This window comes from Phalacrocorax carbo, chromosome 10 (assembly GCF_963921805.1).
Source record: "Phalacrocorax carbo chromosome 10, bPhaCar2.1, whole genome shotgun sequence".
Lineage (NCBI taxonomy): Eukaryota > Metazoa > Chordata > Aves > Suliformes > Phalacrocoracidae > Phalacrocorax > Phalacrocorax carbo.
The window spans coordinates 14,855,378-14,871,753 of record NC_087522.1 but is presented as its reverse complement, the minus strand read 5'-3'; positions in this window follow the sequence as shown (position 1 = coordinate 14,871,753).

Sequence of the window (16,376 nt, the reverse complement as noted above, 5' to 3'; positions counted from 1 at the left end):
CTGTTATGCAATAGCTGCTGCTTTGAATACACTTTTTGCAAGTATAGAAGTAGCTGAGATGTGATTCACTCCTATATGATTGTAATCACAGCTTGCTTGGCTTCTAGATAGTCGAAGCTGCCAGTTTAGATTTTCTTGGTATAAAGGAAGGGTTAATTTGGGAAAAATATATTTCCCCTCAAGCTTCTCTCAATAGTGAGCTGCATTTGGAGGTGTATGTGCATACTGCTGTCTAAGTCCCTGCTGTGTTGTGCTCTCAAGTACAGATCCAAGTTTAGGAGAGGAGCTGCACTGCCAAGACTGACAGGCTGCAGCCAGGTGCCAGCTCTGCAGCTTGTATCCTCCTGGTGCAGGACTCCACAGAGCCACACTGGCATCAGCACTGAAAAGAACCTCTTAGCTTCAACTTTTGGCTAGGGTGAAGATTGTTGCAGCAGCTGCCAAGCAAAGCAGAGCAAGAATAGAAGATGCTGGGAAATCATGACCAGCAAACAGATGGGGGAGGAGAATGGGGTATTTAATGCTCTGATGGCTCATTTGGCCGTCTTCATTTTGGACTACTCTTTGATACTGTGGCTGTATTTTCCCACTCCTGGCTTAAGGTGCACATATTTAAAATGCACTCCTATTTAATAAAGGGAGACGGGAGAAAGAAAGGAGGGGAAAATTAATTGCTTTAAAGAAATTAAAATATTTGAAATTGTAAAATGCTAAGGAGTGACTGAATGTTGCTCCCCTGCTGTATCAGATGATTCCTTTATGCAGTGACATTTTAGATTCCCTGTTTTTATTTTTATTTGGTTCAGTTCTGCTTGAAACTGTAACCCTTTAGGAATTCTCTCCAGTAAACTCCCATTCAAACCACTGGGGATTTCAACAATCTGTTGGCACAGTCTTTTAGCGCATTTTCAAGTCATTTATAGATTAGATCTTGCATCACTGAAATATTTCTGCCATGTTCAAGATAAAGCCAGTAAATTCAATATGCCATTGTGTAGTCCCTGACTTGCCTCCAAGGCCTTGTTTTTCACAGAGTAAAAAAGTACTTTATAGAAGAGTGGGAGCTGTCTGACTGTGAAATGGGCTTGAATAATAACACCAGGCTCTCAGCTGAAATTTTATACTCTAGATGAATCATCAAGTGCTCATTAAGCATCTATGTACTGTTGGAATAGATAATAAATCTTCCTCTTGATGTTACCCTTAGGATCTGGACAAAAAATAATTTTATATTGGAATGTGAAAATGGCAAACTGGACCAAACCATCAGCAGTAGTTTTACTTCTATTTGATTCTAACCTCAGAAACACCTGCTTTTTGACATTATAATAACACTAACATAAGGGCACTCATTATCCTTAGAAGACCTCATAGCGAAGCACGGAAAGAGCCGTGTCACATACCATCCTCCTTGGACAAATTCTCTTTTGGCTCATATATCAAAAAAGCATCTCTTGACACCAAAATACTAAAGGGCATCAGAGTGCATCCTGAAAACACAACAAACATGAAACCTTTTTTAAGACCCTCTTTTTTTCAGTTTGCCTCTTTCTGCTGTAAACTGAATTTCATGGCAGGAGGGAAGCATTTTGAATAAGAAATAGATATGAAGACTGTTATTATGAATAGGTTTTATCTTCTACAACCTGTTTTAGGAATGACAGCTGTGGATCAAGCTAAACACTTTGATCTAGTTCTTTACTACATTCTTTAGAAGGCATTGGTTTTCTTTACAAATAACAGTTTTCCTGTGCTGTGCAATGACTGTGTCCGATGCCACAACAGAAGCTCTGCCATGTTATCACTTAATTTAAGTCCCTCCTTTTAGCGGTATATGACCCCTTATTTGCCCTGTGTTCAAAGCACGCTTGGTAACGGCTACAGTAATTCTGTTCATATTGTCATCTTGTTGTATTTCAATCAGAGTATATTTCAACCCAAGTTTAACTTGTTGCCGCAAGGCTGTATAGTGTTTAATGTAATGACAATACCATGATTTCATTCTAGCATGGATGTGAGTCATCTCTTACACATGAGCAAAAGAACAGCAGTTTGGTGTATATTGGTGCATGTCAAATGGAGTACATTTCAAGCCATGCTTAACACTCCCCATTTCTTTGTGCTCAGCTATAAGGTGTGGTAGAGAATGAATGCATCTAAGGAGAATTGGCCTTGCTAGCAACAGTTAATATGATGAGGTTAACTAGACCTGTCAAATTTTAGTCCTTCTGGTGTGATTTCTTCAGAATTATGTGGCTGTAAGCTTACACATTTAGTCCCACCTTTATACAGAACATACTCCACACTTAAAACTGTTCAGGCCTAAGTACCAAATGACCAAAGAGATCTTCAAAATCCCTGTTTACAAAGTAAGAAAAATATATGGGCTAATCCATCCCAGGATCTTAATGAAGAAAAAACAATTGTTTTGAGCTGGGTTGAAGAAAACAATGGATTTTAGAACAAGTTCACAATATAACCTATTGAATGTTTAGGCAAACTGGCTGCTAAAGGGAGTTTTAATCAACAAATCATCAATTTTATGTTTGCACAAATATTTAATTTTTAATGTTTTCATAGCATAGTTTAACTGCAGTCTCACCAAATAAAACTCAGATCTACAAAATCAGGTACCATAACCATAATGTGTTGTTTCCAAATGATTTGTTGTTGATTTTTTCATTCCCTATTTAAATAAGAAGCCACCAGGAACAGTTTTTAGCCCTCTCAATACTTAATCTTAATTGCAATATCTATTAATTTAGATTGTGTTAGTGCTTTAATGAGATGAGAGTCAGTAAATGGCTATTGTTCATTAGCCATAAAAATGCTGTGTGTTTGGGGCTTGGTTTTTGTTTTGTTTTTTAATCTCCTTAATGTCAGTTTTGTTAGATGTAGAATACTGTAAGGATGAATGGGGTAAAGATATTTCCAATTGTATCAAACTAAGATATCCCTAAAGTAACCTTAGTGGAATCATTAACTTGCTGTGGTCAAATGTCCCTCAATTAAAGATGCTTTTACATTTCTTCAACATTCTGTGATTCACTGTTAAAAAGGTAAACTTAATTTAGGTTTCTTTGGCAGTTCATATTTTGTTTACTGGACAGAACTTCCTGTCAAGTTTGTGTTTGTATTCCCATGGCTGGCACACCCTTTTTGGATAAAAAGGCAGAGCCTGAATGAAGAAGATAGCCAGATATCACTTGTTAACAGTGACCTGTCCCATGTTGCATCTGGTATTACTTTGCTGTGTGACATCTTTTCGGTACAGGTGAAGTTCAGCTGGGGTAAAATGGCTGTTAAAAGCATACAAGAAGCAGAGGTCAAGAAAGCCAGGAGGTATGTGAGTATGTGGATTTCTTACTTTAATTTGGGAGAGCTGTATTTTGCACATGTCATGTTCAAGGGAGAACAGAGGACAAATGATGAAGGAATGATTGACATTAAGTGACTGCAAACACAAGCTACAAACTCCCCAACTCCACACTGACTGGTAGGTCTCTCTACACAAGACTATTTGAGCTTGATCTCTTGCTAACATGATGCTAATTTTACCCTGAAAAAATTTAATATGTGAATCCATCAAGCATCAGTTACCCTGAAGCTTGGTTAACATTGTAAAATATTCAAGACGTGTCAGATCAAAATTGGGCAATAGAAATTTTTTATTGAACTATATGGATTTCAAATATTGGATGAAAAGTTCTGCTTGAATGCGATAAAAGCAAAGAATTAGTGATGGATGCCTACATTTTATGTGAATAATGGTGTTTTACTACCAACTTGCTTTTGTTCAATACAGGGCAAATACAAGGCCAATAAAGGTAGCACAGAGGAAGGAGTTGTGGCTGCAATGGGTGATGATACTTGTGAGATGTGAATACTGCAGAATTTACAGGTAGCCCCACTGTCTTCCTTGCTTTGTGCTTCATCCTAAAAAAGTGCTAAAGCTTATCTTTATTTAAAGCTGTTCAGTCCTGCATGTAATTTGTAAGAGCATGAGGTAGTGAGGAAAAAGAGAAAGGGAGAGGGGTTTTTGTAGGGTGAGGGGGAGGGAGGCAGCTTGCTTTTCCCTGCTTGATTTGTATGAGGGAAAATGAGTTACAAAGAGCAGTTTTGAATCACAGAGCATATCCCATTCCTGTTTGGTCCTCTTGACCTACGAAAAAGAGGCAGATGGCTTCTTCTTCCGGATTTCTATTCGATGTCTGGAAGGAAAATCAGACTGTAAGGTAAGTTAAGGTTGTTAATGTCCCCCATACTACTCGTTTGAGCTGTTTAACAATGTGCACTCTACTGTCAACAATGTTACACTGCAGCCTTTGGAAATTCTTTTAATTACTCTTCTGTTTTACTACGGTAATAAGATCTTCTGAATCATAATAGAATTAAAAACAAGAAAGATAATTTAGGTTCTGATGAAAATGTGCATTATTTTATTTTAAAGCAAAAAAGAGAAAGTACTTAGGAGTCACATATTCTCTTTCATGTGGCACAGCCTCTTAATGAATTACTTGCCTTTTTTATATAGATTCCATTATGACCTGCATATCATATCCAATAATGTGTTTGTACTAAGAACAAGGTGTTGTTTTCAGTTATATGAGTACTCCAAAAAATCATTCTTTTAGATTATAATAATAAGTATGACAACACTTCCCATTTATAGAGAGCACTTTGTGTTTTCAAAGTGATGTGCAAGCATTAACAAATGAGGGGTCAGATCCTGTCTTCTCAAGTAAAGAGCTGATTGCAGTGGAACATCATCTGTGAGGAGTTGTAGGAAATGGACCCATTATATGCATGTCTCCATGGCTTCCTCGGTCCCTGTCCTCTTGGATCTTAGCTCAACTTTTCATATGAGGATGATATGACAGAAGTCCTTTACCAGATTCCCATTGTTAAAGTGGAGTGTATTATTTGATAAAGTTTGGACCTGTCTAGAGAACAAAGGGTGTTAGACACTCTTTTGTACTCTTGTCATGACAGGGTAGGGTTCACTGGTAAAGGAAAATTTTTGATGCAGAAGCCTCCCAGGGAACTATTCGTGTTCCTAGAAACATACAGTGCTGACACAATCTGGAAAGATCTTTTGAAATAGCTTAGTTATTTCTATGTAACAAAGAAAACCAAACAAACCAACAGGAAAAGGAAGGGGCAGGTGCTGGCCTGATGTGTCTACTGACTAGTCAGTATTCTGTCTCTGAGAAAGAGGACCCTAAAATAGAGCTATTTCAATCACTAAAGACCACATCTTTGTGATCTCTTTATTCTGAGACCTGAAGAAACTGAGTTCAGCTGCCAGTCATCACTTGATGTAAACACAAACAAACAAACAACCCACTTTCATCTTTCTGTTCTTGACAGTCCTGGATACAAGACTGTTAAATAAATAAAAAAAAAAAACCAGCTGATTGCTACATGTTGTTTCCATGTCTCCATCTTCTAGTCTCAGGACGACTGGCAGCTCCTTCTTTTTGCCATTACACCCTCTTTGATTCTTTTTGCAAACGGTGAATGCCTCAGTGATTCACAGATGCTGCTTACAATTGACATTTTAAAATATACTATGTTGGCCCTATTTTCTAGTGTTTTTTCAAAGTGAAGGTAGGTATGCAGTAATGTAGTGCTAAAAAAAAAAAAAAGAAAACCAAAAAATCCCCACTAAAATAGAAACCAGCAAAATAAAGGAAGTAAAAATGAAAAAAACATATTGGAATTAATTGTGACTGAGATTATACATTATGTTAGTGACCATGAGCATTTCCTGTTGTTATAGGAGAACATAACAAAATAAATTACTTTTCCAGATAGCTCTGTGATAAATCCTTTGGAAGTATTTCCGAGGAAGCTTGGTAACAAAGGAAACATGAGTTTTACCATCTCTAGTTTGACTAGAGGCTAGTGCTGAGATTTAGCTGAAGGTATTTGCTTTTCCCAGACTATTAAGTCCATTGAGAAATAAAGAAATGCCAATACAACTGGTGGAATCAGTTACACAGTCTTTCAAAAATGTTTTTATGCTAAAAATATAAGATCCAATTGCAACAGGTTTTGATGTTCATTTAATGTACCTCTTTAACACTGTGAACAAAATTTCCATTCTAAAACTCCAGAGTTTTATGCATTTTATGAAAACATACACAAGCTATACTTCATTCTTCTATATAAGTGTCAGAGAAAATTCACTTGAGTTTGAGTCATTTAACTGTCAAATTTGAACAAGATTATTTGTGCAAAAAGTATTTGTAGCCTCTGTTGTAAAGGGCAGTGGTAATGCCTACTCTAAGAGATCTAACAAATAAAACAAGGTGCAAGAATCTCCTCAGCAAAGCTTAAAACTGCATTTTTATACTGACTGCTTGGTGACTGTTCTACAGGATGTTCACTGAATGGCTGTTTGAAAGGAATCCCAAGAAAATTTGTGCAAATCATTGGGTTGCTTTCATGAGGAAGGTCATACCAAGTGAGATAGAGATTTCACATTGTCCTTTATTTGTGCTTTCCCTGAAAAATGGAGTACTTTTATATTTCAGGCCTCGTGTCTTAATTGATGCAACTTTCCTAATGCCTTTATAATAGACAGTAGGAAAGGAAATCCATTCAGTGGAGAGCTCTTAATCACATGCATATATTACACTCCACATGATTTTTCCAGCTCATTTAATAGATTCCTGATGCCCCAGTAATTCTGTCTTTCAGATAGTTGCTATTTTAATCAGCTGTTAAGTAACCCTCCAAACATTTCTCAATCATTTCACATCAAAGGTAAATAAAGAGGTCAGGAAAACAAGTGAGCAGTGGTTTGTTAAAATATGAATGGCTTAAAAGAACAAATTATTATGTCAGTATGTAAGGAATCAATAAATGAGTTCATCCACTTGCTGCTGAAATGGTCTACAAAAATGTATAACACAGCACAATTGCATGTGGCAAATAAATCTTCTGTAACTAAACTTTTCTGAAGAATTGTTAACAGTTTTCTTACTATTTTGTTATGTATACTGATGTATGGGGATAAGATTTGCTACTAGTCTGATCTGAGGAAAATATTTATTTTTATTTAACAATATGCCTTAGATATATGTTTTGATCTCTTGACTAAGTACCAAATCTTCAGCAGCAGGGATTTTTCACAGTCAGTGTTCATTTTTTAAACATTTTTTGAAGGAAGGCTTGCATTTGCAGAAATACTGACCATGTATCTTCATTCAGTCCACTTTGGTTTGATCCACCAGGTCCTTCCCACTATATAGTTGCCATGACAAGTGGTGTTAAGTTTTGCTGACTATTCCCATTTGTACTGTTTCGATTCCCACGGTTCCCTGCACAATTATGAAAATAGATTCAGAGTTCTTTTCTTGTAGATTGGAATATTCAGGATAGCAACAAGTACACACAATACCGAACTGTTGTTTTAATTTTAAAAAGAGATTTCTTGTGTTGTGCCGATGAGAACTGTTAGACTGGTGCTCTGCAAAATGTCAGGTTGTATGCAGATAGGTAGTAGCACAGGTGCCCAAGAGGGTGCAGTATCATCATCAGGTGTTTTGGGATAACTAAAATTTGTTGTGGAGCCATTGAGGTCTCCTCATTTGTATGTGTTTATAATTGCTTTTATGCAAAACTTCTCTTTAACTTCTGCCAGCCTGATTGCTTAGCTTTACAGTAGTCCTGTCATGCTCATTTACCACTGCTATCAAACCTCAAATCAGAAGGGATCCATCTTTTCCTGATGTTCTCCTTAGACACCCAGAGAAACTTTTTGCTTGAATCTTTCAAGTCCCAGGGTATTGGTGGTAGCCCTGGTGGCTGAGCCTTCTAGAGTGCTTGTTTGTATTTGTTGGTAGTACGAGCTCCTTGCTTTCAGAGCCCTCATTCTGGAGACTTCCTTCTGCTCATGGCTATTTCCTTTCCTGTTAAATTATATGTAGACAAACTGAGAAAACAAAGCAGACTTGTGAATACAAACAGTGGATCCCCCCATGCAGGTTGATAGCTTTCTTGTAAGGATAGCACAACTGCAGAAAAACAATCGAGTAAATGACACAGATAATAAAAACAAAGCAGTTAATCACCTTCATTGTGCCCTTCACCAAAGACAAAGTGCTACCCTGCACCTTTGTGTACTGCCATCTTGTTAGCAGAGATAAAGGACCTTGTTTACAAGGTGTCTATATCTTTAGAAAAAAGGAGTTTCCAATAATTGAATAAGGTGTCCTGAATGTATAGATTAAACTAGAAGGCCAACAGCAAACATGATGAACTTCAAAAGAACAGCTTCTCATCTCTCTGGGGACCTTCATTAGTGAGTCACCAGATAGGCAATTACTGTACAGTTCTTGTAATGACCAGGATCAGACACAAGCAATCAGCACAGTAGGCAGCAAGAAAGCAGGCAGAAAAAACTTGTGAAAATATGCTATTAAATCTTAATTATTCTTCAAAAGAAAACAAGCACAACTAGGGGGCAAATAGCTGTAAGGAATAAACAGAACTGTATCAAAACCTGCTGGCTCAGGGCAATGATATTTAATTATTAGCAGCATCAACGTTTATTTAAAGCTAAGCACTGTGTTCACAGACCATCCAGAGGTGTATTTTCCACCTGTTTGTTAAACGCCTGAGTAAGAGCTAGTCTTTGCTACCACAGGATTGTTCCTCAAATTAAGACACCACCCTAATATTTTGATCTCTATTCTAATAGCCTCTAGAAACCACAGCAAAGGCAGGAGCCCCAGGTGGACATACAGAAAATGAAAGACATTTTTCCCAGAAGAGTGACTTAAATTGGTAGAGGGGGAGAGGCCATTATGGGAGAATAAGAGAGGTCATCAGGGCTGCACAGCACCATCAAGTTTGATAAAGTCTCAGCCCAGTGTTGTAGCCACTTCAACATCCTAGAGAGTATTTGTATGCAGCAGATTTAGTATGGGTCCATGGAGCTTATTTACTATGAACACCCCCCCGGACTATGAATTGCATAAGTGGTTTCCTTGCAGCTAAGTGGTCCTGCTGAGCTCCCCAGAATACTCTGGGGAAATCCTTTGATGATTACGGGAATATGAGTTTCTTGATGAGTTTCTTCTCATCCTTCTTTGTAAGAAATTGTTATGAACTTATAAAGACTGCTACTGGAGAGAAGGAGTACTGAGAAAAGGAGTAATTGCACAGTATCTCCAGTACTAGAAAGTTACATGTCTTCCATCTGCTCTGAATTGTTTTTTTTTTTAAAAAAGAAATCTTATGCAGTGGGTAACAAAGATCATCCTCATCATTGCTTTGCAGCAAAAAATTTCATATTTTTGTTTCTGTCCTCCAAACTCTCCTGATACAAGTAAACCCACTTTGGTCTATCTGCATGAGTAATCTAGTACAATGTGGATTTATTATCTGACCATCCTCACACAGTATGTGAGCCACATGTGCATCCTTTTCTGTGTGTGTGTAAGTTGTTTCAACCTTTCAAAAATTAAAGCTGATTAGGATCAAAAGGACTAAAGAGCAAATCAAAAGTTGTCCCACTGTTAGCATTAGGTTCACCTTTCTGAAGTCCAAGGTTGAGGCTTGGGAAATGGACTTGGATTCATTTCTACTTCTTGCAAAAACATATCAGCAAGAAAGACAGTAGAAAGAGGTAAAAAAAATAGCAAAGGAGTAATGGTACTTCTAACGGCTATACAAAATTAATCTGTTTATTTGGTAAGTGCATTTACATTCTATGAAATCTACTGCCTGCCTCCACACCTAGGGAGATTTGACTTTAAAATTCAAAACTCATTTAGGATAACCTTCCTTCACAGAAGTACATTGAGGAAGTTACTTATTTGGACAGTATTGTGGATTTAGCTCCAGAGTATTGTATGAGTAATGGTCTAATGACTTTTTCCTGAGTATGTTTTTCATATTGCACCATATTTTCCCTGCAGAAAGAATAATTATGTAAATAACTATTATCAGAATATACTGTGCAGTTAAAAAGTGTAAGATGCATTGTATGATCTTATATTTGTATAATAAGTCTGGCTCTGTGAAAGATAAAAGTCCCAGTCCTGTTTAATATATTCCAGTCCTGTTTAATATAGAATCATAGAATCATTAAGGTTGGAAAAGACCTCTAAGATCGAGTCCAACAATCAACCCAACACTACAATGCCTCCTAAACCATGCCCTGAAGTGTCATGTCTACACGTCTTTTGAATACCTCCAGGGATGGTGACTCCACCACCTCTCTGGGCAGCCTGTCCCAATACCTGGCCTCTCTTTTAGTAAAGAAATTTTTCCTAATATCCAGTCTAAACTTCGCCTGATGCATCTTGAGGCTATTTCCTCACATTCTATCGCTAGTGACCTGGGGGAAGAGACCAACAGCCACCTTGCTACAACCTCCTTTCAGGTAGTTGTAGAGAGCGATAATTTCTCCCCTCAACCTCCTCTTCGCCAGACTAAACTACTCCAGTTCACTCAACCTCTCCTCACAAGACTTGCTCTCTAGACTCTTCACCAGGTTCATTGCCCTTCTTTGGACACACTCCAGCAACTCAATGAACTGGACAATGGGATAGAGCGTAACCTCATCAAGTTCGCTGATGATACCAAGCTGGGAGGAGTGGCTGATACACCAGAAGGCTGTGCTGCCATCCAATGGGACCTGGACAGGCTGGAGAGCTGGGCCGAGATATTCAATTCAGACTGATATTCAACAAAAGCAAATGCAAGGTCCTGCACCTGGGGAGGAACAACCCCATGCACTAGTAAAGGTTGGGAGCTGAACTATTGGAAAGCGGCTCTGTTGAGAAGGGCCTGGGAGTGCTGGTGGGCAGCTGGCTGACCCTGAGCCAGCAATGTGCCCTTGTGGCCAAGAAGGCCAACGGTATCCTGGGGTGCATTAAAAGGAATGTGGCCAGCAGGTTGAGAGAGGTTATCCTCCCCCTCTACTCCACCCTAGTGACACTGCATTTGGAGTACTGTGTCCAGTTTTGGGCCCCCCAGCCCAAGAAGGACAGGGAACGGCTCAAGCAAGTCCATCAGAGAGCTACAAAGATGATCAGGGGACTGGAGCATCTCTCTTGTGAGGAAAGGCTGAGACACCTGGGTTTGTTCAGCCTGGAGAAGAGAAGAATAAGGGGGATCTCATCAACACTTGTAAATATCTATACGATGGGACTAGATGGGACCGGACTCTTTTCAGTGGTGCCCAACAGCAGGACAAGGGGCAGTGGGCACAAGTTGGAACACAGGAAGTTCCATCAAAACATGAGAAAAAACTTCCTTCCTGTGCGGGTGCCAGAGCAGTGGCACAGGCTGCCCAGAGAGGTTGTGGAGACTCCTTCCCTGGAGACATTCAAAACCCACCTGGAAGCATTTCTGTGCCCCCTGCTTTGGGTCTACCTGCTCAAGCAGGGGGGCTGGATGAGATGATCTCTAGAGGTCCCTTCCAACCCCTGCCACTCTGATTCTGTGAATATTGAAGCTGTGGTAGTTTATGTGTATGTATTTCTGTGAACTTATCACCTAAGCTATTTTAACAATTTAAAGTTTTGTTATATCTGATATAGGCTATTCAATGTGGGAAATCACCCAAAGGAAACAGTAACTTTTTGCATTCAGAGCTCCCAAATATGGGGTCTGAAACTGGTGATGACTCAGTGCTTTTGATTTCAGTGCTGACTGTCACAATGATATTCCCTCAGTAAGGATTCCTTTAGTTTTCTTGGTAAATCAAACAAGATAACAGGAATAATTAATCTGTTGTGCTTTTTAGCATTACTGATCTCTAAAACACTAACAAAAAATAATTTCCTAATCTTTCATCTTATTGTAATCTAAATTGCTGTTCAACTTTGTTCTTTAAAACAATATTTCATTATCAGTCTAGAGTATGTGGTATGTCCTCAAGTTAGGTTGGAAGAAGAAGGATGCATTTGCCAGTGTTAAGCTTTCATCAGGAACTAATATTAAAAAAAAAAAGGTTGAGATAACATGACAATAGAACAAATCAGTCAATTCACAAAAGTGAAGTTGATCCTACTGTAATGTACTTCAAATATCTTGCTGGATACAAATCAAACTTGTTCCTAAAAAATGTTGATCAGCATGCTCTATTGAAGAAGTTTTAAGATGTCTGGGTTTACTTTCAGTAAAAGTAGATTACAAAACAAGAAATGTAATTTAGTAACTACTATTGATAAATAAATACATTTATCAGTTATTTTGGGCATAATAGTAAGCCAAATAGACGTTGTAGACTAAATGTCAATTCTCAAATTAATTTTTCTAAATAGGAACTCATGGTAGTTTTCTGGATCCTGAACTTTTATGATTTGATATTACAGTTATGTAGTATTCACAGGTTTTTCTTCTCTTCCCTTTTGCCCTCCCCCAGGATGTTTTAAAAATATCTCTTGATGCTCTTGCTTTTTCTAAAACAGCAAAAAGTGCTTGAAACATAGCATCTCTACATAATTCTTTTGTACTAAGCAAAACCTAACCAACAGGTTTTCATTATATTCTTGCCTTCCTTTGGCACATGCAACATTTTGTCAAGTTCTTCATTATTCTAACCTGAATGAATCAATAAAAATAAACAGGTATTCATAGGGCAGTCATATTTCTGATGGCAAAAACCAAGTGAAACCTCTCACTGGCCTCCTTTGACTGCCAGCCCCACCCCTTTCACACAGCTCCACATATATTACTATGGGTGGCTATAGGAAATGTCTGAATCATGAAGTACCAGGACACAATTACCAAAATTACACCTGGAAAGCACATTGAGTATATACAAAGATGATGTCCATGAAAACTTAGATTTATAGTAGCTGTAGGCACATCACTGTGTATCTAAGCCTGTAAATGTTATTTTATATTCTGTGTGGGTCTACGGAGTAAGAAGGACAAGTGACTTGCCAAGGTCATCTAATAAACTCTCACAGTTGACATTAAAATTCAGGAGCTCATGGCTCCCCACATCTATATTCAGTTTATCATCACTGGTATCCTTATCATTATACAGTCTTTATTATTGTATCACTGTGCTCAATTTCAGCAATTAATATTGACTATCCTGACTATGCTTCATTTCTGTATGAGGTTAACAGATATTTATTGCCAACTATCATGAGAATGTGACATGAGTTCATGACCTAAGCAAAGAAGTCCTCCAGGGCAAGATATTTTCTTTCCAGGTCTTCCTTTTTATTACTTTATTTTTTTTTCTTTGCTTTCCTGTTCACCCTTTTCTATTTTCTTGACAACTTTGATGTCAATTGGGCTGACAGGTCAAAGTGAGCAATAGCCTTTCCTTCTCTTCACATGAAGGATGTTGCCTGTGGAATATTCTTAGATGGTGGTGTGACCTGGAGCAAATCTCAGTTCACTCCCAAAAGCAGATCTCAGGAATTGTGTTAAAACTGATCAAAAAGTTTGTCTTAAAGTATATATTACTTAGACGGTAGTTTTTACTACTTAACTTCAATGGCTTTATTTGTGTCATTGTCAATGTTAACTTCTTAATGTTGTTTTTGGCACATTTTGTGTCAGACTCCCTTTTGAAGTTTGCTCTCTGCTTGTGTGTCAGTATCTGAGTTCTGACAAGTTTCAGATCACAGTAAAGGGCTGGGGTTTTGTGTTATTATTTGGTGCAGGTTTCCTTGACTGAAGATTTTGTCCTGGGCACTATACATACTAAAGATATATTTTACTGCAGCAATCTGACTCTGCATATATCCTTCTGAAAGCAACAGAAATATCAAACTGTGATAGAAATCTAATGGGGGAAGAGAAGGAAATGTGCAAGGTAGCTGCATGACAGTGTTGCTTTGTTTATGAAATTTCAGTTTAAACATAATATAGATTTCCATCTTCAAACAGTTCTCTTCCAGATGGACAGAGCCTTTAAAAATAGCTACAAATTTTTAAATATCCAACTTGAGATATCTTATAGGTGGTTTACTTCTACTGGGATATATTCTTAACAAGTCAAATCCTTAAAAGACTTCTGACAATAAGATTTGTAAAATTGGAAGTACTTGATAAAAAATAGGCTAAATGAAAACCAGGATCTTGATTATTGCAAACGCTGGTGCTTCTTCTGGCAACAACTCACTGTTAGGTGCTTCTCTTTTGTGAGAGACTTGAACATATGTACCTGATATAACAATAGGATTTAGAGTATTTTCAGTAAACTTACTGTATCTTGTATGTGAACTAATGATTAAATTATACCTTTGCAGACCAGCAGTGATACCAACTCTTTCCCAAAAGAATAAATTCTGCCAAGATACAAAGGAGTTAGTGTATAATTTCCTTTATTATTAATAGCAGTTAATCTATGTGAATGGACACTCTGGGGAAGAGATTTCTTACTCTTGTGGTTGTTTTTGGTTTTGGGGTGGTTTTTCCCCAAAAGAGCAGTAAAACCTAAGATTAAAAAAAATCCGTTTAAGAAAGTTTTTCAACTAATTATTCTATTTCCCTGGTTTCTTATTATCATATTGAAGTTTCGTGGTTCTTTTAATGACTTCCTTAGTTTTGTGCCCAGCCTTTCTAGTTTTAACACCTATCCTGACCTTGGACAGTCTTGGGTTAGCCAAGCTTACACAGCAGTGTATGAGTATGCTGGGTGCTCCGAGTCTTCGCTGTGGGAGCTGTCAACAGACAACTCTCTTAATAGCAGGAACAGCAGAAATAAGAAACACAACAGCATGATGAACAGGTTGCATGTTTAAATATCATCTTACCTCATGTTTGCTTTTTCCCCTAGAAGTTCAAAAAGAGTTAGTTGTGCATTTCATACTGTGCATGTGTGCTTTATTTTGGAGTTGCAGTGAAGTCTAGGTTGGCTGGCTCCTCAAAATACTTCATGGTTTTCTTCCATCCCCTGGGCAGGGGGAGAGTTCTTGCCTGTTTTTGTTCTGCTCAGCCTCAGCCTGGCAATCCACCCTAACTTTACCACAGGTAATGGGGCAAGTAATTATTGTTTTTAACAGTTTCTTTACCAGGAGATGTTTTATCTAGATTCATCTAAATTGTTCCTTTTTAACTGCCTTTTCCCAAACCAACCATGGAGCAAAAATTTTACTGTAAATAGTCCTGAGACCTGGTCTAACCACAAAGTATTATTGGATTAATGAGGATCATTCCCATGTCCTTCATTTCTGTTTACATAATTCAAAGTAGAAGTATATAAACAGCAGATAAAGAAAAAAAATATAGTGCATTCTTTCTGAAAGTATTTAAATTTCATTTAGAACATTAAACTTACCTGTTTCAACAGCAGAATTCATTTTGTAATAGTGAATTGTTAGCAATAGCTACAGAAAGACCAAAGGAAACATTTTTACTTGATTCAGATTGAATAATTTTGCCTTACTGCTAGTTTTCTTCTTGAAATATAAGCCAGAGATATATTTCATCATTAACCTTTTGAACCAGGCCAAGTATAATTGGCAATTCTCCTGCAACATCCATTTGTCTGTATTATGCTCTTTCTTTTATAGAAGAAATAATTGTCATTTTTTCTGTGTACAGTTTTTTTCAGTCAACCTTTGTAAAATATCAGAAATATTATAAAGCCCCCAAATTATATCCTATTCCATCTAGGTTTACCTAACAGCGATTTGTGGTTGTATATAAAAGTATTTCAATATGTTCAATATGAAAGTGGAGAACGATTGAGTTCTGTTTAGTAGATTGGATTCTTACCCTTGTCTCTGTTTAAGCCTGGCAACAAGGTTCTTAGAGATGCTCGTGCTATCTGTTAACATACCATAACATGCAACAGAGGCTTGAAAGTTGTGCTATGACATACACCTATCTTGTCTGAAATCACCTACTGTCAGTAATAATGCCCTTTGTTTACTGAAGAGCTAATCAAAAATTTGGCCAACTGTAACTGGAATTTTCTTTTAATATCTTAGCTGTCAACACGCAAGTATGTCTTTTTCACAGTATATTTTCAGGAATATATATGATATAGTAGCAGATAACAGCCTTAACATCTGGAGAATAGACAAGCTTCAATCAAAATGAAGGATGATATGTTTCAGTACTTTTATGACAAGTGGGAGAAGATTTCAGAGAAGGACCTCACTAAGATTTTTAATGGACGTTACTTACTGAATCAGTACCTTTTTTTTCCTCTGTTGGTTGCTTGCTGATTGCTGAATGTTTGCTCTTTGCCCCTAATCATTATTTAATACATTAAAAAATACATCATCAGGGACATAATTTTTATTTCTCCTATTAGATATGCTTCTGCTGAATACAATGTTCACTAGTGGGTACTAGCATGCTGTTTTACAGTAGAAATGACACAAAAGGGGCACACATTTTCATTAGAAATGCAATTATCAGGCTGGTGGTTGATGGTT